This window comes from Cetorhinus maximus, chromosome 3 (genome assembly GCF_964194155.1).
Source record: "Cetorhinus maximus chromosome 3, sCetMax3.hap1.1, whole genome shotgun sequence".
Classification (NCBI taxonomy): Eukaryota; Metazoa; Chordata; class Chondrichthyes; order Lamniformes; family Cetorhinidae; genus Cetorhinus; species Cetorhinus maximus.
This window is the reverse complement of record NC_135881.1, coordinates 209104796-209126292: the sequence shown is the minus strand read 5'-3', so window position 1 is coordinate 209126292 and position 21497 is coordinate 209104796. Positions and strand designations below refer to the sequence as shown.

The window sequence follows — 21497 nt, the reverse complement described above, 5'->3', positions numbered from 1 at the left end:
TCCAGGTGGGAAGCCCACAGGATCATGTGGGTTGCTGATTTTACAATCGTCCACTATCACTTGTTGGCTTTAATGGAGAATAAAATCAGATGGGAATAAAAACAACATAGGCAGGATTTAACGGACAATTTGGCCTCCCCACCCCACCCCCAGGAACAATGAGTGGGGAACACAACCCTCCTCCGGATGGCTGCTCCCCACCCAGCCCACCCCACCGACCCAGTGAACCTGCTGAGGAGAGTTAATTGGCTGGAGAGTTAATTGGGTGAAGGGTTAATCAGCATTTCACCCGATTCTGCGAGTTCCCCATCTGGAGAACTGGGGTAAAAGTGACCCCATAATTAACAAAAAAAAAACAGCCCCGAGACTTAAGAAAAGCTACATCTGTACCTGGTTTCTTAAAATGAATTTTCAGGGAAGTGTAATATCATATCCAAATTCTGCATCTTCCCCATAGAAGACTGGGCTTTCTGGCTTAAGAAAAAAAGCTTTAATGTTTTTGTGATTTATTCATATTTGAAATTGATGTTGTGTCCAACACCTTGCAAGGATAATTGATTTTATATTTCAGTTTTGCCCTTTTATTAAAGGTCCCCAGATTATTCCAGGCTATAAGACAGTTCCTGGGTTGAGAAGGTGGTGTCCGAATACTCAGGCAATACTCGATTTCTGTTTTGATTTATGACTCAGGAGTTTATTAGATGGTATTACCATTCACCATGAAGTCATTGACTGATTATGGTTAAATGTTCAGTCCACGGAGTAGTCTATGCACCTTGTAGAAATAATCTGATGTCTGTAAAAAGCTGCAGTCACGGCACGAGGGGCACTGTGTGTACATATCTGCTTTTTGGACGTATCTTAAATAAGGTTCAGCACAGAGCCAGGCTGACCTTGACAATAGCTGCATTAAACACTTTAAAAATTACTTTTCTTTTCCAAAGTAATTCCCTTGAGCCAAAATGTCAGGAACTCACTTTTTTTCTGTGTGACTATCACAGTATTCTAACACGAAATACACTTGAAACAATGGCTCACTCTTCAATTAAACAATGGGTAATTATAATGCTTAACATATGAAACATGGGCCACCAAGAGGAGAGGAAAAATAAATAACTTACAATTCTGGAGAATGTGTCAGAGAAACTCCTCAATTATAAAATCTCTGAACTAGTCAACCTTGCCAAATTTGTGGCAGTTTCCATCAGAAACCATCTTTAGAGCGTACATCTGTGACTTTGATCAGGAGCTTCTTTTCTGAAAAGCCTAATGAAATAGAAGATTAATATTTTTAGATATTTTACTTCTGTTGTGCAGCAACAAATACACGGTTTAAAAAAAAAAGAGGGTAGGGAATGATGAGTTGGTCCTTTGGAACACCATGGTCAGAATCTTCGGGACTTCTAACATCCTCAGGATTTGGGGGCCATTTGCAGGTCCTACCCACAATGCATCAAATGGGAAGCGGCCAATTAAAAGACGACCTCCTCGTTTGCCATCCCTGCTAGTGGGTTCCAGAGGGAGGAGTTCAGGATAGTACAGCCCACTGTAAGGGAGGCTGGAAGCCTCTGCTGTGTGACCAGTGGGAGAGCTGCTCAAGGCCAAGGCAGCAGGAGCAGCAGTAAAGCATTGCAAGTACCATTAGTATCAAGGGAGTGGCAGAGTCATCAGGAGGCTACGGGAATCAGAGACATCTGTCTCCACAAACTCCACACCCAATGAGATGGGAAGACAGTAACCTTGCCATTTTTTTCCCCTAGTATCAGTTAAATCTCAATCCTCCATAATGCAGCCTCAGCTGTGAAACTAACTCCTCCTATTTGCCTGGATGCAGACAGAACGGGAGGCCCAGAACAACACAGGTAAGGTTAGTCTCCTGACAAAATGCCCGCTGAGCACCTCACTAATTGGCTTAACTATCTGCATGCCGCTGCCAGGTGCTGTTGCCAATGTGGGTGTGTTTCCAGCTGCAGTAAATACCTGAGGAGGCAGGGGCACAACAGGCAGCCAGGCTGAAACCTTCATCTCTAAAATTCATCAGTCCCTAAATTGCCTAGAACTTAGAATTGATAAAGCATTAGATTCAACTTTACTTGCAATTTGGGTCATTGCTAAAGCCATGTTATGTACCCAAGGGGCTGATTTTAAAGATCTGAAATTGGCATTAATGGGGCGGTAACAATCTTGTCAGTAATCCTACAGCCCTGTTAACACTGATACTCCAGCCACCATCACTTTGAGGGGAGTCTTCCCACTGTGCACTGAAGCGCTCAGGCAGCAGCTGTTTACTCTGTACACGTGTTGTAATTGGCACTCAGTCTGCAATTTGAAGATTCTGATGGAGGGAGCCTGTGGTCTCCTGATATCCTGGTGTCGAACGGTCTAACCAGGGGGCCTGGAAGGGGCTACTACGTGTCACTCTAAAGAAGGTCTCAAAACTTTTCCACTTTATATATTTTTTGGAGCCAGGATGACATGGAGGTTCCGCTGTAGCTCATTCTCCACCCACACACCCTACATCCCATCTCTGCCCTTTCAACATCTATTGCTAGCTGGCTTGGCTTCAGAACTGACCATAACACTTCCAAACGTGACAGTGCAGTGAGATGACTGGTCAGGGATTAGAATTCACTCACAGTGTGGAAGGAAGGTTCTGAGGTTGATCCTAACTGCTGCAGGAAGAGATGGGCAACAACTTGATCAACTCTTCTCAAAAGCTGCTTTCCTGTAGTGGTGAGCATCTGGCAGCAGTGGCTCACCTGCCTCACTCAACAACTTTCATTTATGTGGCACCATTAGTGCAGCAAAATATCCAAAGGCACTTAAGCCACCTGTTGTATAAAAGGCAGTCAGTCTACCACTGGCTGTTTTCCTCCATAATTAAAAGTGAAAATCGTCCTTGTGTTTCTCTTCAAATCCTCCCTAATCCCAGCTTTGTCCCCAGCAATTCAATCAGACGCAGCAGAAATCAAATTTCTATCATCTATAAATCAAAGTGTATAGGGGATAGACAGGAAAGTAGAGTTGAGACCACAATCAGACAATCAGATCTTGCCATGATCTTGTCAAATAGCAAAGCAAGCTCGAGGGGCCAAATGGACTACTCCTGCTCCTAATTCGTATGTTCAAATGTATATATAAATGCAAAGAGAATTTGTTAGATTCCAATCCACCTAAACAGAAATAAAAAAATTGCTAAGGAATCTCCTCTCTCAGCTATTCTACATTATCACTTTTTTCCTGGGAACTATAAAATGCAATTACTTTGTTGCTGCCAGCACTGAATTGATCCCTACAGTCCATTATAATAACTTAAAGTACAGCACATCCAGTGGGTGGTCTAGCTCTGATTTCTTTATTGTACCAGCAGTATCAAGCAAATGCTGTGTGATTATGTGACCTTACATCTATGGAGAGAGAGAGGGAAAGAGAGAGAGACAAAGCGAGGGCGAGACAATGTTTATCTCATTATTTGAAATAAAAACCATTCCTGTACACTCCCATTCAATGACATGGTCAATCCTTTGACATATGAACAGAGATTAATGGATGAAGTCACAATGAAAATAGTATTAGTTAATGTTTCATCTTAACCATTGAAAGGTAAATTAATTTCCATTTTAATTGAAACTTGGATTTGTTGAAACTTGAATAAGTGGATTGCTATTTTTATCAGATAATTCTGCAGTGTTTGTGATGAAATAAAAAGTGAATTGTTTGTTGTATGTATTTAAATGCAAGACTGAGATTCTGTTAATTTACTTATCATAGTTTCTTATAACACTGAAACTTTCCATTCCAAATACCATTAACAATTAACAGAAATATGCTCTTAGACCTGAATCTAAAGACTCCTCTGACCATTAATCTCAGGAATTAAGCTTCCAATGGTGCCAAGGCATTAAAATGCATGTTTCCTTGACAGCTCCATGTGAAATGAATTTGGACAATCTTAATTCAGTTCCAAGTGGGCACGGACCCAAACATTGAATTACCCAAAGTTACTACTAAATGGTTCTAATTTATCATTGTCACTCAGATGCCACTAGTTGTTTGGTGTGGGGAATGGATGACTGTCACACTGATTGCCAGTGCACCTCTTCAATTAGAGAGAGCTTTAGTCTACAGGTAACTGCAATACTCCTCACCTACAAGCCCTTGATGGTAATACTAGAAATGTTGCATTAACCTTATATAAATCAAATTTCTCAAGCAAAATTAATAAAGCATGATTAAAACCAATAGCTATTTTTAGTTTAGTTCTATCATTTACATGAACCACGTTGCCTCTTTAAAAACAAAGATGGCGGCTTTGGCATTTTTCTGCAATAAAAAATGTCTGTGCCCGTTTCCTGAGCCTAACTCAAATGTAAAAGCTACCAATTTAGTAGTGAAAACTACTGCTTGTGTCTTTGATGAAACACCTTACATGAAAAAAGCTCTGTTGTCCTTTGTTTATCTCAGTGCAGCAAGAAGAAAATTAGAAAACAAATGCTCCCATCCTGAGTTATTCTTCAAAAGGATAGCATCCCATCCACAAGCATTCACTCCCTCCACCATCGACACACAGTAGCAGCATCTACAAGATGCACTGCAGGAACTCACAAAGTCTCCTTAGACAGCACCTTCCAAACCCACGGCCGCTACCATCTAGAAGGACAAGGGTAGCAGATAGATGGGAACAGCTGGAAGTTCGTCTCCAAGCCACTCACCGTCCTGACTTGGAAATATATCGCCGTTCCTTCACTGTCACTGGGTCAAAATCGTGGAACTCCCCCCTGACAACACTGTGGCTGTACCTACACCACGTGGACTGCAGTGGTTCAAGAGGGCAATGATCTCACCATCTTCTGAAGAGAAATTAGGGATGGGCAATAAATGCTGGCCCAGCCACATCCCATGAGTGAATAAAAAAACAAGTTTCTCCAGGGTCTGGAAAGAGATATAAGACAAGATGAAAAGGAATATTTACCCATGTGCCAGGTCAACAGTCCAAGCTTCTGACAGGTGTCATTTAATGTTGCATATCCATTCCTTTACAGGTCAAATAGTCAAGATACAATGTACAACTGAAAACCTTATTACAATCACATCTTCTATCACCTTCATACATCGATGTATTGTAACACAAGGGTTCAGCTTAGGTGAATAGCCACCAGCAATGATCTCACATACTTATGGAAGTATAGGAGTGAAAAGACATACAAACATATGAACAAAGAGTCGGAGTCGGCCATTTGGCCCCTCCAGCCTGCTGTGCCATTTAATAAGATCATGGCTGGTCTAATAGTAACCTTAAATCTGCATCCCATCTACCCCCGATAGCCTATCACCCCTTTGCTTACCAAGAATCTATCCACCTCTGTCTTAAAAATATTCAAAGATTCTGCTTCCACCACATTTTTAGGAAGAGAGTTCCTAAGTCTCACGACCCTCGGAGAGAAAAAATTTGCCTCATGTCCGTTTTAAATAGGTGACCCTTATTTTTAAACAGTGACCCCTACTTTGAGATTCTCCCACAAGAGGAAACATCCTCTCCACATCCACCCTGTCAAGACCCCTCAGGATCTTATATGTTGCAATCAAATTGCCTCTTACTCTTCTAAATTTCAGTGGACTCAAGCCTAGCATGTCCGCCCTTTCTTCATAAGACAACCCGCCCATTCCAGGTATTAATCTGGTAAACATTTTCTGAACTGTGTCCAACACATTTACATCCTTCCTTAAATAAGATGACAAACACTGTACACAGTATCACAGAATCACAGAGTGCAGAAGAGGCCCATCGGCCCATTGAGTCTGCACCAACACGTGAGAAACATCTGACCTACCGACCTAATCCCATATACCAGCACTTGGCCCATAGCCTTGAATGTTATGATGTGCTACGAGCTCAACCAGGTACTTTTTAAAGGATGTGAGGTAACCTGCCCCCACCACCCTCCCAGGCAGTGCATTCCAGACCATCACCACCCTCTAGGTAAAAAAGTTTTTCCTCACATCCCCCCTAAACCTCCTGCCCCTTACCTTGAACTTGTGTCCCCTCGTGACTGACCCTTCAACTAAGGGGAACAGCTGCTCTCCATCCACCCTGTCCATGCCCCTCATAAACTTGTACACTTCGATCAGGTCGCCCCTCAGTCTTCTCTGCTCCAATGAAAACAGCCCGAGTCTATCTAACCTCTCTTCATAACTTAAATGTTTAATCCCAGACAACATCCTGGTGAAACTCCTCTGCGCCCCCTCCAATGCAATCACATCCTTCCTATAATGTGGCGACCAGAACTGCACACAATACTCCAGCTGTGGCCTCACCAAGGTTCAAGACAACTCCAACATGACCTCCCTACTTTTGTAATTTATGCCTTGATTGATAAAGGCAAGTGTCCCATATGCCTTTTTCACCACCCCACTAACATGCCCCTCCACCTTCAGAGATCTATGGACACACACGCCAAGGTCCCTTTGTTCCTCAGAACTTGCTAGTGTCATGCCATTCTTTGAATACTTCCTTGTCAAATTACTCCTTCCAAAGTGTATCACCTCACACTTTTTAGGGTTAAATTCCATCTGCCACTTATCTGCCCATTTGACCATCCTGTCTATATCTTCCTGTAGCCCAAGACACTCAACCTCAATGTTAACCACCCAGCCAATCTTTGTGTCATCCGCAAACTTACTAATCCTACCCCCCACATAGTCATCTATCTCGTTTATATAAATGATGAATAATAGGGGACCTAGAACCGATCCCTGTGGTATGCCACTGGACACAGGCTTCCAGCCACTAAAGCAACCTTCTATCATCACCCTCTGCCTCCTACAACTAAGCCAATTTTGAATCCACCTTATCAAATTACCCTGTATCCCATGTGCATTTGCCTTCTTTATAAGACTCCCATGTGGGACCTTGTCAAAGGCTTTGCTGAAATCCATATGAACTACATCAACTGCACTACCCTCATCTACACACCTGGTCACCTCCTCAAAAAATTCAATCAAATGTGTGAGGCATGACCTCCCTCTGACAAAGCCATGCTGACTATCCCTGGTCAAACCTTGCCTCTCCAAGAGGAGATAGATTCTCTCCTTCAGAATTTTCTCCAATAGTTTCCCTATCACTGACATGAGACTCACTGGTCTGTAGTTCCCTGGCTTATCTCTACAACCCTTCTTAAATAGCGGAGCCAAATTAGCTGTTCTCCAGTCCTCTGGCACCTCCCCCAGAGAGTGGCCAGAGAGGAATTAAAAATTTAGGTTGGAGCCCCTGTGATCTCCTCCCTTGCCTCCCTCAGCAGTCTGGGACAGATATCATCCGGACCTGGAGATTTGTCCACTTTTAAGCCTGATAACACCTCTAACACCTTGTCAAACCCGATATCAATTTGCTCAAGAACCTCGCAGTCTCTCTCCCCGAGTTTGATACCTTCATTCTCATTCTCTTGGATGAAGACGGATGTGAAGTATTCGTTCAACACTCTACTGATGCCCTCTGGCTCTGCCCATAGATTGCCCCCTTGGTCCCTAATGGGCCCTACTCCAGATGTGGTCTCACCAGTGTTCTGTATAGCTGAAGCATAACCTTTGGATTCAATTCCCCTCACAGTAAATGATAACATTCTATTAGCTTTTCTTATTACTAGCTGCACTTGCATATTAGCCTCTAGCAATTCATGCAGTAAGACACCCAGATCCCTCTGCATCACGGAGCTCTGCAATCTCTCACCATTTAGATAATATGCTTCTCTTTTATTCTTTTTGCCAAAATGGGCAATTTCATAGTTTGTGACATTATGCTCTATTTGCCAGATTTTTACCCACTCCGTTAACCTACTTATATATTTTGTAGCCTCCTTATGTGCTCTTCACAACTTACTTTCCTACCTATCTTTATGTCATCAGCAAATTTTGCAACCATCCCATCCATCCCTTCATCCACAACATTCATATAACTTGTAAATGACTGAGGTCCCAGCACTGATCCTTGTGGCACACCACTCATTACATCTTGCCAACCTGAAAAAGACCCATTTATGCCGACTCTCTGCTTCCTGTTAGCCAGCCAATCTTCTATCCATGCAAATAAGTTACCCGCATATCTGAGCTTTTATTTTCCACAATAACCTTTGATGCGGCACTTTATTAAATGCCTCCTGGAAATCTAAGGATAGTACATCCACTGGTTCCCCTTCATATGCAGCACATGTTACTTCCTCAAAGAACTCCAATGAGTTGGTTAAACATGATTTCCCTTTCACAAAACCATGTTGACTCTGTCTGATTACCTTGAACTTATCCAAGTGCCCTGCTATAGCTTTTTTCATAATAGCTTCTAATATTTTCCCCATGACAGATGTTAAGCTAACTGGCCTATAGTTTCCCACTTTCTGTCACCTCCCATTTTTGAATAATGGAGCTACATTTGCTATCTTCCAGTCTAATGGAACCTTCCCTGAATCTAGGGAGCTTGGAAAATTAAAACCAATGTTTCAATTATCTCACAAACCATTTATTTTAAGACCCAAGGATGAAGTCCATCAGAACACGAGCACTTGTCAGCCTGCAGCTCCTACAATTTGTTCAGTATCACTCTCTGGTGATTCCAATTTTTCTGAGCTCCTCTCCACATTCAATTTCCTGATGTACAGCTGTCTCTGGGATGTTACTTGTATTCTTGAGAGAAGAGACTGTTGCAAAATACCTATTCAATTCATCTGTCATTTCCTTGTTTATCATTATCAATTCTCCAGGCTCACTTTCTATAGGGAATGGTGAGGAGGATAGCCTCAGGTTACAGGAGGATATAGACAGGCTGGTCAGTGGCAAATGGAATTTAACCCGGATAAGTGTGAGGTGATGCACTTGGGCAGGACAAACAAGGCACGGGAATACATGATGAATGGTAGGACCCTGGGAAGTACCGAGAATCAGAAGGACCTTGGTGTGCATGTCCACCGGTCCCTTAAGGTGGTGGAACAGGCAGATAAGGTGTTTAAAAGGCATATGGGATACTTGCCTTTATTAGCCGAGGTATAGAATATAAGAGCAGGGAGGTTATGCTGGAACTGTATAAAACACTGGTTAGGTCACATCTAGAGTATTGCGTGTAGTTCTGGGATCTGCATTATAAGAAGGGTGTGATTGTAACAGAGAGAGTGCAGAGGAGATTCACCAGGATGTAGCCTGGACTAGAGAGTTTTAGTTATGAGTAGAGATTGGGTAGACTGGTGTTATTTTCTCTGGAGCACAGGAGATTGAGGGGGCACATAATTGAGGTGTATAAAATTATGAGGGGCATAGATAGGGTAGACAGGAAGGAACTTTTCCCCTTGGTGGAGGGATCAATAACCAGGGGGCATAGATTTAAGGCTAGGGGCAGGGGGTTTGGAGGGGATTTGAGGAAGAATTTTTTCACCCAGAGGGTGGTGGGAATCTGGAACTCACTGCCTGAAAGGGTGGTAGAGGCAGGAACCCTCATAACATTTAAGAAGTATTTGGATGAGCACTTGCAATACCATGACATACAAGGCTATGGGCCTAGTGCTGGAAAATGGGATTAGAATAGTTAGGTACTTGTTTGACCGATGCAGACTCAGTGGGCCAAAGGGCCTTTTTCTGTGCTGTAGATCTCTATGACTCCATGACTATGAGGACCAACGCTCACTCTGTTAACTCGTTTCTTTTTAAAATATTTATATAAACTCTTACTATCTGTTTTTATATTCCCGGCTAGCTTCCTCTCGTACTCTAATTTTGCCCACCTTATTAAACTTTTAGTCATCCTTTGATGTTCCAAATATTCTGTCCAATCTTCTAGCCTTCCACTTATCTTTGCACAATTTCCCATAATAATACCTTTTGCCTTGTCTCTACTCTTTGATTTATCACATCTTCCCAAATTTGATCCTTTGCCCCCCAACTACTTAGTTTAAAACCCTCTCTCCTTCCCTAGTTATGCGCCTCACAAGAACATCGGTCCCAGCACTGTTCAGGTTAGACCATCCCAACGGTACAGATCCCACTTTCCCCAATATTGGTGCTAGTGTCCCATGAACCAGAACCCACTTCTCCCACACCAGGCTTTGAGCCACACATTCATCTCCCTAATCGGCTTTGTCCTATGGCAATTTGCACATGGCTGTTAATAATCTAGAGATTGTGACCTTTGAGGTTCTGCTTCTTAATTTGGAGCCAAGCTCCTCATAATGACTTTGCAGAACCTCCTTCTTTGTCCTGCCTATGCTATTGGTACCAACATGGACCACGATGACTGGGTCCTCCCCCTCCCTCTGCAAGTTCCACCCCAGCCCCGAGCAGTTGTCCTGAACCCTGGTACTGGGCAGGCAACACAGCGGTCTGGACTCACGCTGTTTCCTGTATAGAATGGCATCAATCCCTCTGACTATGTTGTCCCCTACTACCCCGATATTCCCCCCGCTTGAATGGCTTCCTGTACCATGGCCAGTTACCTCATCCAACCTGCAGCCCCACTGTCATCCAAATAAGCTCAAAAAACCTCAAACCTGTTGGACAATTGCAAGGGCCAAGGTACACCCACCCTCTGGGTCTCCTTACCTACCTCACTTACAGTCACACCTTCCTGTCCCTGATCACTGACTAAATCAGAAGACTCCATCCTGAGGGGTGTGGCAGCCCCTTGGGATGAAGTGTCCAGGTAACTTCCCCCCTCCCTGATAAGCTGCAGTGTCTGCAGCTCGGCCTCCACCTCAATAGCTCGTAGCCAAAGTTCCTGCAGCTGCAAATACTTACTGCAAATGTGTTTACCCTGGATCACACTGGTATCCAAAAGATCCCACATCCTGCAATCACAACACATCACCTGCCCTGCCATCTCCAATACCCGTTAAACTAATTAATAATTGCTAAGTAATTATAATTAATGAAGCCTACGCCTCCCAATGGGCTTTGGCATTGCCAGTGAGCTTTACAACACTGATAAAAACAATACCGTACTTATAATACTGATCAAACTAATAATGCCAGTTACTAGTTTATCTGCTACTTCTGCTGCACCAAAGTGGAAATCAAATTCTGGAGACCTAAAAAGAGTAGAAGAAAAAAAATAGCACCTCCACTCCTCCCCACCCTTCACTCAGCCCACCACTTTTCACAGTGAACTTTACCTAGAGCACCTCTTCCCCCCTATGCATTGAATTCCAACTTTGAAACAAATTCTCAAACACAGTTGATCTCTGGCTTACGCAGGCTGAAATCTCCCTTCTCCGACCGTGCGTCTCTTACTAACTGTCCATTTTAAAAGCCCCTTTCTTATGTAGAGCTGTGATGAGTCACCCTCTAGCTTAGCTTCCTGCTACAGTAATCAACACCTATTCAGGCAAGGGCTTTCAGGCGATTGACAGTTAACTGCCACTGGGGCAGTTGCCTGTTTAACTAGGCTATTTAACTTACTTAAAGGCTGCTAGTTCTAGGTTAGAATCTGACTCTTACTCTAAAATTGAGCTTCAAAAAGATTTACCAGTTGAATCCCCACTTTGAACTAAATTCCCAAATATACTCTGTCTCACTCAGGCCGGAGTCTCCTCTCTCTGACCATGCGCTTCTTACTGACATGGGGCAAAGCCCCCCTTCTACATGCTCACAGCCACCCTGTGGCTGTACAGGTGATGTAAGGAACTTGGTGGGATTAAAGGGGTTTTATAAACATTCTATTCTTCATTTTCACAAAAATAATGGCTTGTCAAAGCTCCAAAAATAAGGTGTGAATGTTACTCAGGTTGACTGAAGAGGATTTGGTGAATTAAAATCTCCGCTCCCAAGCAGGGAGTTTTCAGAGGGTCAATGTTTGCTGCGAGACAGAAATAAGGCCAGTCATATTATTATCTTATACCTTTGGATAAGTTCATGGCTGATTACTAATGGTTCAGGGGGAGCGGAGGCGTTGTGGTAATGTCAGTAATTCAGAGACCAGGCTAATGCTCTGGGCGCGCAGGTTCAAGTCTGACCACAGCAGCTGGAGGAATTTAAATTCAATCAATAAATCGGGAATTAAAAGCTCATCTCAGTAATGATGATAGAGAAAACATTGTCAATTGTCATGAAAACCCATCTGGCTCATGAATGTCCTTTAGTGAAGGAAATCTGCCATCCTTACCTGGTCTGACATGCCAGGAGCAGCACCAGGCATATTGAAAAATGAGGTGTCAACCTGGTGAAGCTATAACTCAGGACTACTTGCGTGCCAAACAGCATAAGCAACAAGTACTAGGCAGAGCTAAGCGATTCCACAATCAACGGATCAGATTTAAGCTCTGCAGTCCTGCCACATCCAGTTGAGTATGGTGGTGGACAAGTAAACAACTCACTGGAGGAGGAGGCTCCACAAATATCCCCATCCTCAATGATGGAGGAGCCCAGCACATCAGTGCAAAAGATAAGGCTGCTTTATTTGCAACAATCATCAGCCAGAAGTCCCGAGTGGATGATCCATCTTGGCCTCCTCCGGAGGTCCCCAGCATCACAGGTGCCAGTCTTCAGCCAATTCGATTCATTCCACATGATGTCAAGAAACAGCTGAAAGCCCTGGATACCGCAAAGACTATGGGCCCTGACAATATTCCGGCAATAAAACGGAAGACTTGTGCTCCAGAACTTGCCGCATCCCTAGCCAAGCTGTTCCAACACAGTTATAACACTGGCACCTACCTGGCAAGGTATGTCCTGTGCACAAAAACTATCAAGCAACACCTACTCAGCAATAATCTGCTCACTGACTCTCAAGATGGAATTTTACGTCCGTCAGTGGTGTGAAGGGGCGGAGAATACAGTGAGTGAACAAACCTGTTTCCTGACAGCAGGAAATGACCGCGGGAACTTGCGGCCGGGTACTTCAGCAGCACCCTCCAGACCTGTGAGCTCCAGCAGCTGGAAGGTCAAAGACAATGGAGATATGGCAACAGCAGCAGCGTCTGCAGTTGCCCTCTAATCCACCCACAACACTGCACCACGCCCGCCCAAAATGTGTGCCCTCAGTGTGACTGGGTCAGCAACCTGCAGTCACCTCCCTACGCGCAGACCACATGGGCTGCAGTGGGGCTATGATGCAGCAGCCCAGCACCCTGCAAAGGGTTTTTATACATGGGCAGCACAGGTGGTGGCCTTGCCATTGAGGCCCATGTCCCAGTTCCCATTCAGTGAGGTAAGTATGGGGAGGAGAGGGTGCACTTACCCTGACCATGTGGGTGAGGTCATTCACTCTTTTCCTGCATGGCAGGGCTGTTCTCCTATGAGTTGAGTTGGCACTCACCACCCAGGCGACCTCCTCCCATGTAGCTGTGGGGAGACGGGTGGGCATCCTCTTCCTATTCTCGGAAAAAGGATGTCCCCCCCCAGTTCTCCACGGGTTGAAGAAGCGTGTCCAGTGAGGCATTGCTAAACCGTGGGGCTGGTGCTGATTGGCTCCAGCCTGCCCTGTCCAGCTCTGAATGAGAAACTGTCTGGGTGCCATTTAAATATGGCACCAGGTCTGATGGCAGGACATGGAGCTTCCTGTCCACCCCACTGCCTGATTCCCTAGCTGCATAATTAACGAGCCCAGCATTGCACAATTTGTGGTTTTTTCAATGAGGCTCCATGGCCAGAGTCCCTCTGACTGCCCAGAATGGAAAACCCCAGCCTCAGTGTGGGTTCCACCAAAACCATTCACCCCCTCTGACCTCATTACAGCCTTGATTCAAACATGGACATAAGAGCTGAAATTAAGGGAGTGACTGCCCTTGACAACAAGGTAGCATTTGACCAAGTATGGCGTCAAGGAGCCCGAGCAAAATAAAGTCAATGGGAATCAGTGGGACAACTCTCCACAGGTTGGAATCACACCTAGCACAAAGGGTGGTTGTGATTGTTGGAGGTCAATCATCTCAGTCCTGTGATGTCGCTGCAGGAGTTCCGCAGTGTAGTGTCCTCGGCCCAACCATCTTCATCAATGACCTTTCTTCCATCATAAGGTCAGAAGTGGGGATGTTCGCTGATGATTGCACAATGTTCAGCACCATTTGCGACTCCTCAGATACTGAAGCAGTCCATGTCCAAATGCAGCAAGACCTGGACTATATCCAGGCTTGGGATGACAAGTGGCAAGTAACATTCACACCACCCAGGCAATGACCATCTTCAACAAGAGAGAATCTAACCATCTCCCCCTGACATTCAATGGCATTGCCATTGCTGAATCCCCCACTATCAATGCCTTGGGAACACCGCCCCCTGCAAGTTTCACTCCAAGCCACTAGCCATCCTGACTTGGAAATATATCGTCATTCCTTCACTGTCACTGGATCAAAAACTGGAACTCCCTCCCTAACAGCACTGTGGGTGTACCTACATCACAGGGACTGCAGCGGCTCAAGAAGGCAGCTCACCACCACCTTCTTAAGGGCAATTAGGGATGGGCAATAAATGCTGGCCTAGCGCCTCTCACATCCCATGAGTAAATAAATATAAAAAAAAACAAGGAGTCAGTGATGTCTGGAGCACTTTGCATATTGTTACATTCCAGTTTCATATTTTATTTCACAAACACATGCACTGATTTTTTTATATTCATAAGTCTGCTTGTATGCACTGTGACCAATGACTTGCTAAATTTTCATTTATGAAATTCATATGAATTTGACAAGTAGATTAATAGCGCAACAAACAACAGCTTATAATCTTGTTTTTAAATGAGAATCAGTATCAGCTTTTTTTTCATGTTTGTTGCCAGCTTTTGCTTTCAAAATGCTAATTTTTGTGTAACTGAAAAATGGGAACAAGTTGGTTGTTTAGTTACCTTGCTGCAGGAGGCTGGACATTTATTTGAGGTAGAAGCCACCTTTTAATGCCTGACATTGTCTCCCTGGACAGGGTTTTGTTACGGGCTTTGGGACCCCAGGGTAGAGACCAAATGGAGGTCCGAAGTCTACACTCTCCGTCAGCAGGATCGCATCAGAGATGATACCAGAGCCGGCCTCCTAATTGGCTTCCTTTGTTCGCCATCCTATGGGGTGCAGGCTCCCAATGATGCCCGCCCAATCAGAGGGCTGGTAACTCTAGAGTTTTGACAGTCCCTCGGGAGAGGTGGGTATGGCTGAGGTAGGTTGAGGGCCATGAGGGTACCTCAATAGGGAGGGCCTCTCGGAGCTAGAATTTAAGTAAATAAATCAGAGGGATGAAGGTGGCAAGCTCTAAGTAGGCTGGTGACCCCTTCAGTTGAATTGTTGGGTCACAGAGGACAGCCAATCCTGTTGACCCCATTCCCCCCACCCCCCGCATCTTTGGGGGAATGAAGCCTCCGGCTGCAATGACGCTCTAGCCTGTGACAGGAAGGACGCCTCCATTGAGTTGGCGAGGGGTGGGGTGTTCCATCACAGCATGAGACATCACCAGTGATTGGGGCTTTCACAATGAGAATTGGCTGCCCACCTCCATGCAGAGGACAGCCAATCCACTTCCCAGCTTCTCCTTGGAAAGTTCCCCATAACATAACATAAGAACTAGGAGCAGGAGTAGGTCATTCAGCCCTTCTAGCTCACGCCACCATTCAATGAAGTCATGGCTTCAACACCATTTTCCTGCAAAGTGACAGATGGCCCTTTGGCGGGGTGGGGTTGGGGGAGGGGATGGTGGCGGGGAACATTCATGTTGTTCTTTTCTGAGTGCTTACCCTTGCCTTGCTATTACCACATTCTGCTTTCTAACCTTAATGCCACTATCAGCACCTCCTTGAGCCCTTACCACTACCATTAACACTCCCTTTGTCCTTTGGTTCATGACGCATTTGTCAATCTCTCCTTTGCCCCCACCTATCGCTGGTCTTCTATCCAGCTTCACCTGCTCCACACCCCTTAAATAGTATAAATGTCATCACATTTTTACTTCTCTTTAGCTCTGAAGAAGAGTCATACGGACTCAAAACGTTAACTGTTTTTCTCTCGACAGATGCTGTCAGACCTGTTGAGTTTTTCCAGCATTTTGTGTGTTTGTTTCAGATTTCCAGCATCCACAGTATTTTGCTTTTATCAAAATATCAAAAAATAATGGATTAAATAATGGAAATCTGAACTGAGAATGACACTGCACATGAAAACCAGGGCATTATTCTTCAGCCTCAACCGATCCCTTACTTGTTTCAACATATCAACATATCTTATGGTTCATTTAATTAATCTTCATTATTTAACAAGTGCCTTACCTCAGCCTCATCTGAATGACATGGTGAAGCTCCCAACTAATTTTTAATGGATGGAAACTGATGAGAAGTTCACAGCTGGAGGTGAGACTCCTTGTTGAGAATGTCTACCGGGAACTCATCTTGTCACAGTGTAAAACCAGCACAATTGATCCTACATGTCATTAAGAATATGTGCAAGTAAATAACAATTACAAGTCACATTATGGATGCCTGTATTACTTGGCTTTCTTTTCCCTGCAGAGTTATAATGAACAAGATAGCAATAGAAAAAGCTGCAATTTCAGCAAACAGTTAGGGAGTGAAATTCTGCTCAGCAGATAAAGAATATGCAATGTGATTTTCTTCCTCGTCACATGAGGGATGGGGTGAATTTTAATTCATTAACCAACTGGGGGTAAGCGCAGCGCCTCCTTGGATGAGTTCTAACTCCACAGTGTGCGTCTGATGCCATTGACAGGTTCCGTGCCCAGTGATTGGCCTGATTAACAGGGTTGGCACCCTAGCAGGTGGGAAACACTCAATAAGAATCTGCAGAAACAGGGAGGTCTGAGGCAAGGTGTGGGGAGGGGGCGGGGGGAGTGGGGTAGGGGGTGGTGTTCCAGTCTCCACTCCCTGACTCCTGAGAGATCAGATGCTTTGGTGGGTCAGAGGCCTTTGAGTATGGGGGTGGGGTGGTTGATGGGAATTCGAGGCTTTGCAGGCATTGTGGGGGGAGGTGAGAGGCCTTGGGGCAGGGGTAAGTTGGGGGAAGGTTGAGAGAGATTGGAAGTGTCAGGCAAGTTTTTTTATCCTTTCACAGGACGTGGGCGTTGTTGGCAAGGCCAGCATTTTTGTTGCCCATCCCTAATTGCCCTTGAGAAGGTGGTGGTGAGCTGCCTTCTTGAACCGCTGCAGCCCATGTGGTGTGGGTACACCCACAGTGCTGTTAGGGAGGGAGTTCCAGGATTTTGACCCAGCAACAGTGAAGGAACGGTGACATCGTTACAAGTTGAACTGGTGTGTGGTTTGGAGGGGAACTTGTAGGTGGTGGTGTTTCTAGGTATCTGCCTCCCTTGTCCTTCTAGGTGGTAGAGGTTGCAGGTGTTGCTCAGGCAGGTCCACTGGATCCAGCAGGGAAATGCTTACTCATGTTATGAATCCAACAGTCCTTACCTGAGTTTAGCTGCCTGGTTTCCCGAGGCCCAGGAATCCCAGCCAGCCAGAGGTTCATACAAAATGCTGGATAAAAATGGGTTTCAAAGCCTCATTATAATATATAAATTGTCAGCCCACGTCCTGGAAGTGGATTGGCTGAAATCTCCACACCCGCTGTCCTGTTAAAACTGCAAGCGGACGGGGTGGATTCAGCATTCAGATTTTTCACCCTTTAATCTCCTATCCAACCAAATCTGCCATTTTCTGGGGCGTACATTTTGATCTACATTATCAGACAAGCTTTGTCTGTGTGTTTTGAAAGCTCAGGAAGTTTTAAGGGTTTTTGAAAATGACAGAACCGAATGGCCAACTGGAAACATGTAGTGTTAGACCCATTAAATAACCAATTAAAATCAATATTCATACTAAAGAGTTGGCCAATTGAATTGTGGTGCGCCTTCAGGACATTGGTGACTATTGCTCAGCAGTGACAGATCTCACTGTTTATGTTTATGACTTATGTATGATTTAGGTTGCATCATCCTATTATCCTATCAGATATAAATTGTAATGTCATAATGGAAAGTGGCTGCGAGAATTATTTGTAGATCAGGCCAAATCCAATCATCTCCAGCTACAACTGAAAATGGAACTGAATCCTAGGAGATTCGCAAAATGTCAGATTTCAGGAAATCTCTCAATCAAATTCATCAAATTATTGAATACTAATTATACACTCACACTTACTTATACACACATACACACACATACACACATGCACTCACACTCAGAGATAATACTCAGATACACATACAGATATTACACAAATATACACTCACACTAGAGCCAAGGAGAGAAATCATGGCCCCTGTGCCACTTGTGTTTCTGGGCCCCTTAGCACACCCCACCGGCCCCCTACTACCCCCATCTTAACCTTCCCCCTCACATTCTTCAGGTGCCCATAACTGGGAACCATAGTCACAGTGGGTCAAAGTGTTTCATATAGGATTAGCTAAACCTCTTGGCTTTTGTACACTATGCATCTACCCCATTGAAACCTCAGGTTTCAGTATGATTCACTTTACAACCATGGCTTTTTCAGACAATTCCACACAATTCATATTATGTAACCAGCTCCATTTGTTTGAACCTGGCTCTATTAATATCCAGACAGCAACATCCAAATGACTTGACCCTCAAGCACCACAAACAACAATCCTATGTACAAATTAGGATATCTTGAAATAGCAGTGACATATTCTATTGGTGCATGACTCTTGGTTTCACTTTTAAGTTTAAAAATGGGCAAAATCTTCCAGTGAATTGGCACCAACCAATTCACCTGCAATAATGTGCTATTTCTATCCACACAGGGGGCTTTGTAAACAGAAAAAATACACTTTGCATTGAGTGAGAAATATTGTCTCATTTTAAATTGAAACTAACAACACTTACAAATGTTCAACATAGAGCAAATAATAGGAGAGCAAAGTACTGCAGATGCTGGTAATCTGAAATATAAAGAGAAAATGATGGAAATACTCAGCAGGCCAGACAGCATCTGTGGGGAGAGAAACTGATTTAATGCTTCTGGTAAATGATCTGCACTAGTTCTGATGAAGGGTCACTGCCTCTGTTTCTCTCTGGACAGATGCTGACAGACTTGCTGAGCATTTCCAACACTTCCTGTTTTTATTGGAACAAAAATAACCCCTTTCTCCAGCTCTCCAAAAAGCAATCCCACTTCCTGTGATCCTCCCATTCCCCTTCAGCAAGAAACACAGCAACAGCTGCTTGAGACCTGGTTTGGCACAACATTAAATAGAAATTTCAGCAAAAAAAGCTAAGATATGAAGAAAATATAAACAACAATGTCAAAGCAATTAATTGGTCATTTTTTTAAAAAAAGAGTAATTAATAAAATGACATTAAGGAGTGCCAAGCAGGAGAGCTAATGATTTTTTTTGTCTTTTCGCTTAATAAGCAGAGATAGAGAGAGACAGACTAGGCACCAAGATCCTGGTCACCAGGGAAGGAGGAGGGGCGCAGGGCCAAGCTAAGGAGTAGAGTTTAACTAACACCGACCTTGCGTTCGCCTCTAATGGCGCACACTCCAAGTTGGCCTCAGTGGAATTCATACGAAAGTGGGGTCAGAAACGGGTTGCCTTTCAGCCTGGGTTTTCCTCGTCAACTGGCCCGTGGTGTGGATAGGTTTTTTGGGAGGGAGGAGGAGTTGGGAGGGCATGTGTGTATGTGACCTGCACCGAGCAGCCCCTGTGTTTTTTGTGTGTGCACAGCTAACTCCCAGTCTCAGGATCCTCTCTCTCTCTCACACACACACACACACACACACACACACACGCTCACACACACACAGTTACAAGCATGTGAGGAGGGGTAAAAACTGACTCCCCTACTTTACCACTCCAGGTCAGGGTGTAATAGGGTTTTGTTATGAATTTAGTGTGGATGTGTTTTCTCAACACTGTAGGAGTCACACTGTGTACATTTTCAGATTACAAAGAATTAATCGGACAGGTTTTCTGAATTTAAAACAAAGAACAAGATAAGTTTAATGACCCTATTTCTCGAATTTAAAACAAAGTGAGTAATTCGCAACCAACATTCAGATATCACAAAGCATTCCCTGGAGGAGAGAGACACACAGACACACACAGGTATAGATGGTAGAATACGAAGATAGACTTGAAGATGTTTTACAGTTCCTGAAGAACATAAATATACGGTAAACTGCCCTTTGGCTGGTCTCAATTCGGTGATTCCATGATGCGGCTGGTATGTTCAGTTATCCTCCTCAGTGTAGTTTTGTAGAAGATTTCCACATTTTATCCCCAACAGATCTTGGCTTGCAGTAGATTCCTCTTCTCAGGATGGAGACTTTGCAATATCCATGCACAATGCTTCCGAGAAAGGGAGAGAGACAGTCTTTCAGCATAGCCTTCCAATCTCTCCTCTCCCGCTTGCTAGACAGTTCTTAAAAGCCTTGTTGGCTGTATATTGCAGATGAATCTGATTACCATGACTGCTGTAGTCATTGTTTTGAAAAACAGGTGATTACATTTTGATGTCTCATCTCAAAAACCTTTGAAGAATAATAGTGTAAATGTCAACAGGAGATGAGGTCCTTCACACTCCCCAGGGAGTTTCAGAGTCTGTTCCTTTTCATCCCACTTAGCTGGAATGCAAGGTTGTATATTATAGCTGGCTGGCAGTCTCTCCCTTGTCTTAATGGGATTACAGTTTGTTAAAATCCAGCCAGAAAAAGAGGCATTTGAAATTATATCTTTTTCTTTAAAAACAGATCCTCAAAATAACACTCACTCACTCTCTCACACACACTCACTCACCTTTTTCAGCTTTAGTGAAAAAGCCCAAACCTCTCAAGTTTCTCTTCCTAATTCTGCCCCCTCATCCTTCACAATAGCTGAGTGAACCTACAGTGCATTTTTTCTGTGATATCTTTTCACTTGAGGGTGATCAAAATTACATGGCCTATGTCGTATTATGGTCTTTCACAATCGACACTTACTCACTCATCCCCAGGCCCAGGAGGTTTGGAAATGTTCTCGTCGAAGAGGCATTTGGGACGGTTGTGAATGAGGTGGGAAGGCATGCTTCTTGTTAGCCCTGTCTAACCCTCCAACTGTCCCAGGCCTCACTGCTGCTACATCCGCCACTCCTCCTGGCCTCCCTGGCCCGTTGCACCATCTTCACTCCTATAGTCCTTTAGGGGGCTGACAACTGTGTGGGAGGGTGTGAGCGTGGCCAAGGGTGGATTACATCACCAAAATGAGCCCTGGCTGTAAGGTGTCTCACTCACTCTGAGGGAAGACTCGGTTTTCATTCCATTAACCTTTTATATGACAAAACATTGTCCCCGGCCAGCACAGGGCGCCCACCACCGCTGGTTTGCAAACATATTGAGGCATAAAGGCAGCACTTGCGAGAGGGTGCAGTGCTGTCTGAGGCCAGGCCTCCCCGAAAACATGGGCCCCGGTGATTAGCACCCTCCTAAGAGTTTGGCTCACACAGAACTGACAGTTCAAGTTGTTGTTGTTGGTGTTTGGGAGAATCTCGGCAGCTTTGCCACCTCTGGGCATATTGAATGTAGCAAGTTCAGTGTGGATGGCCC

The 21497-nt window shown here is 44.4% G+C and overlaps 1 protein-coding gene across 1 annotated transcript in view; it reads right to left on the bottom strand.

Moving 5' to 3' along the window:
- Nucleotides 1-21497, bottom strand: part of LOC144679217 (cadherin-18) — a 714816-nt gene that overhangs the window by 444921 nt on the left and 248398 nt on the right. The window contains exon 3 of the mRNA XM_078539657.1: nt 1122-1266. The gene's annotated coding sequence lies outside the window, so the exon portion shown is untranslated. The remainder of the gene's footprint in view (nt 1-1121; nt 1267-21497) is intronic.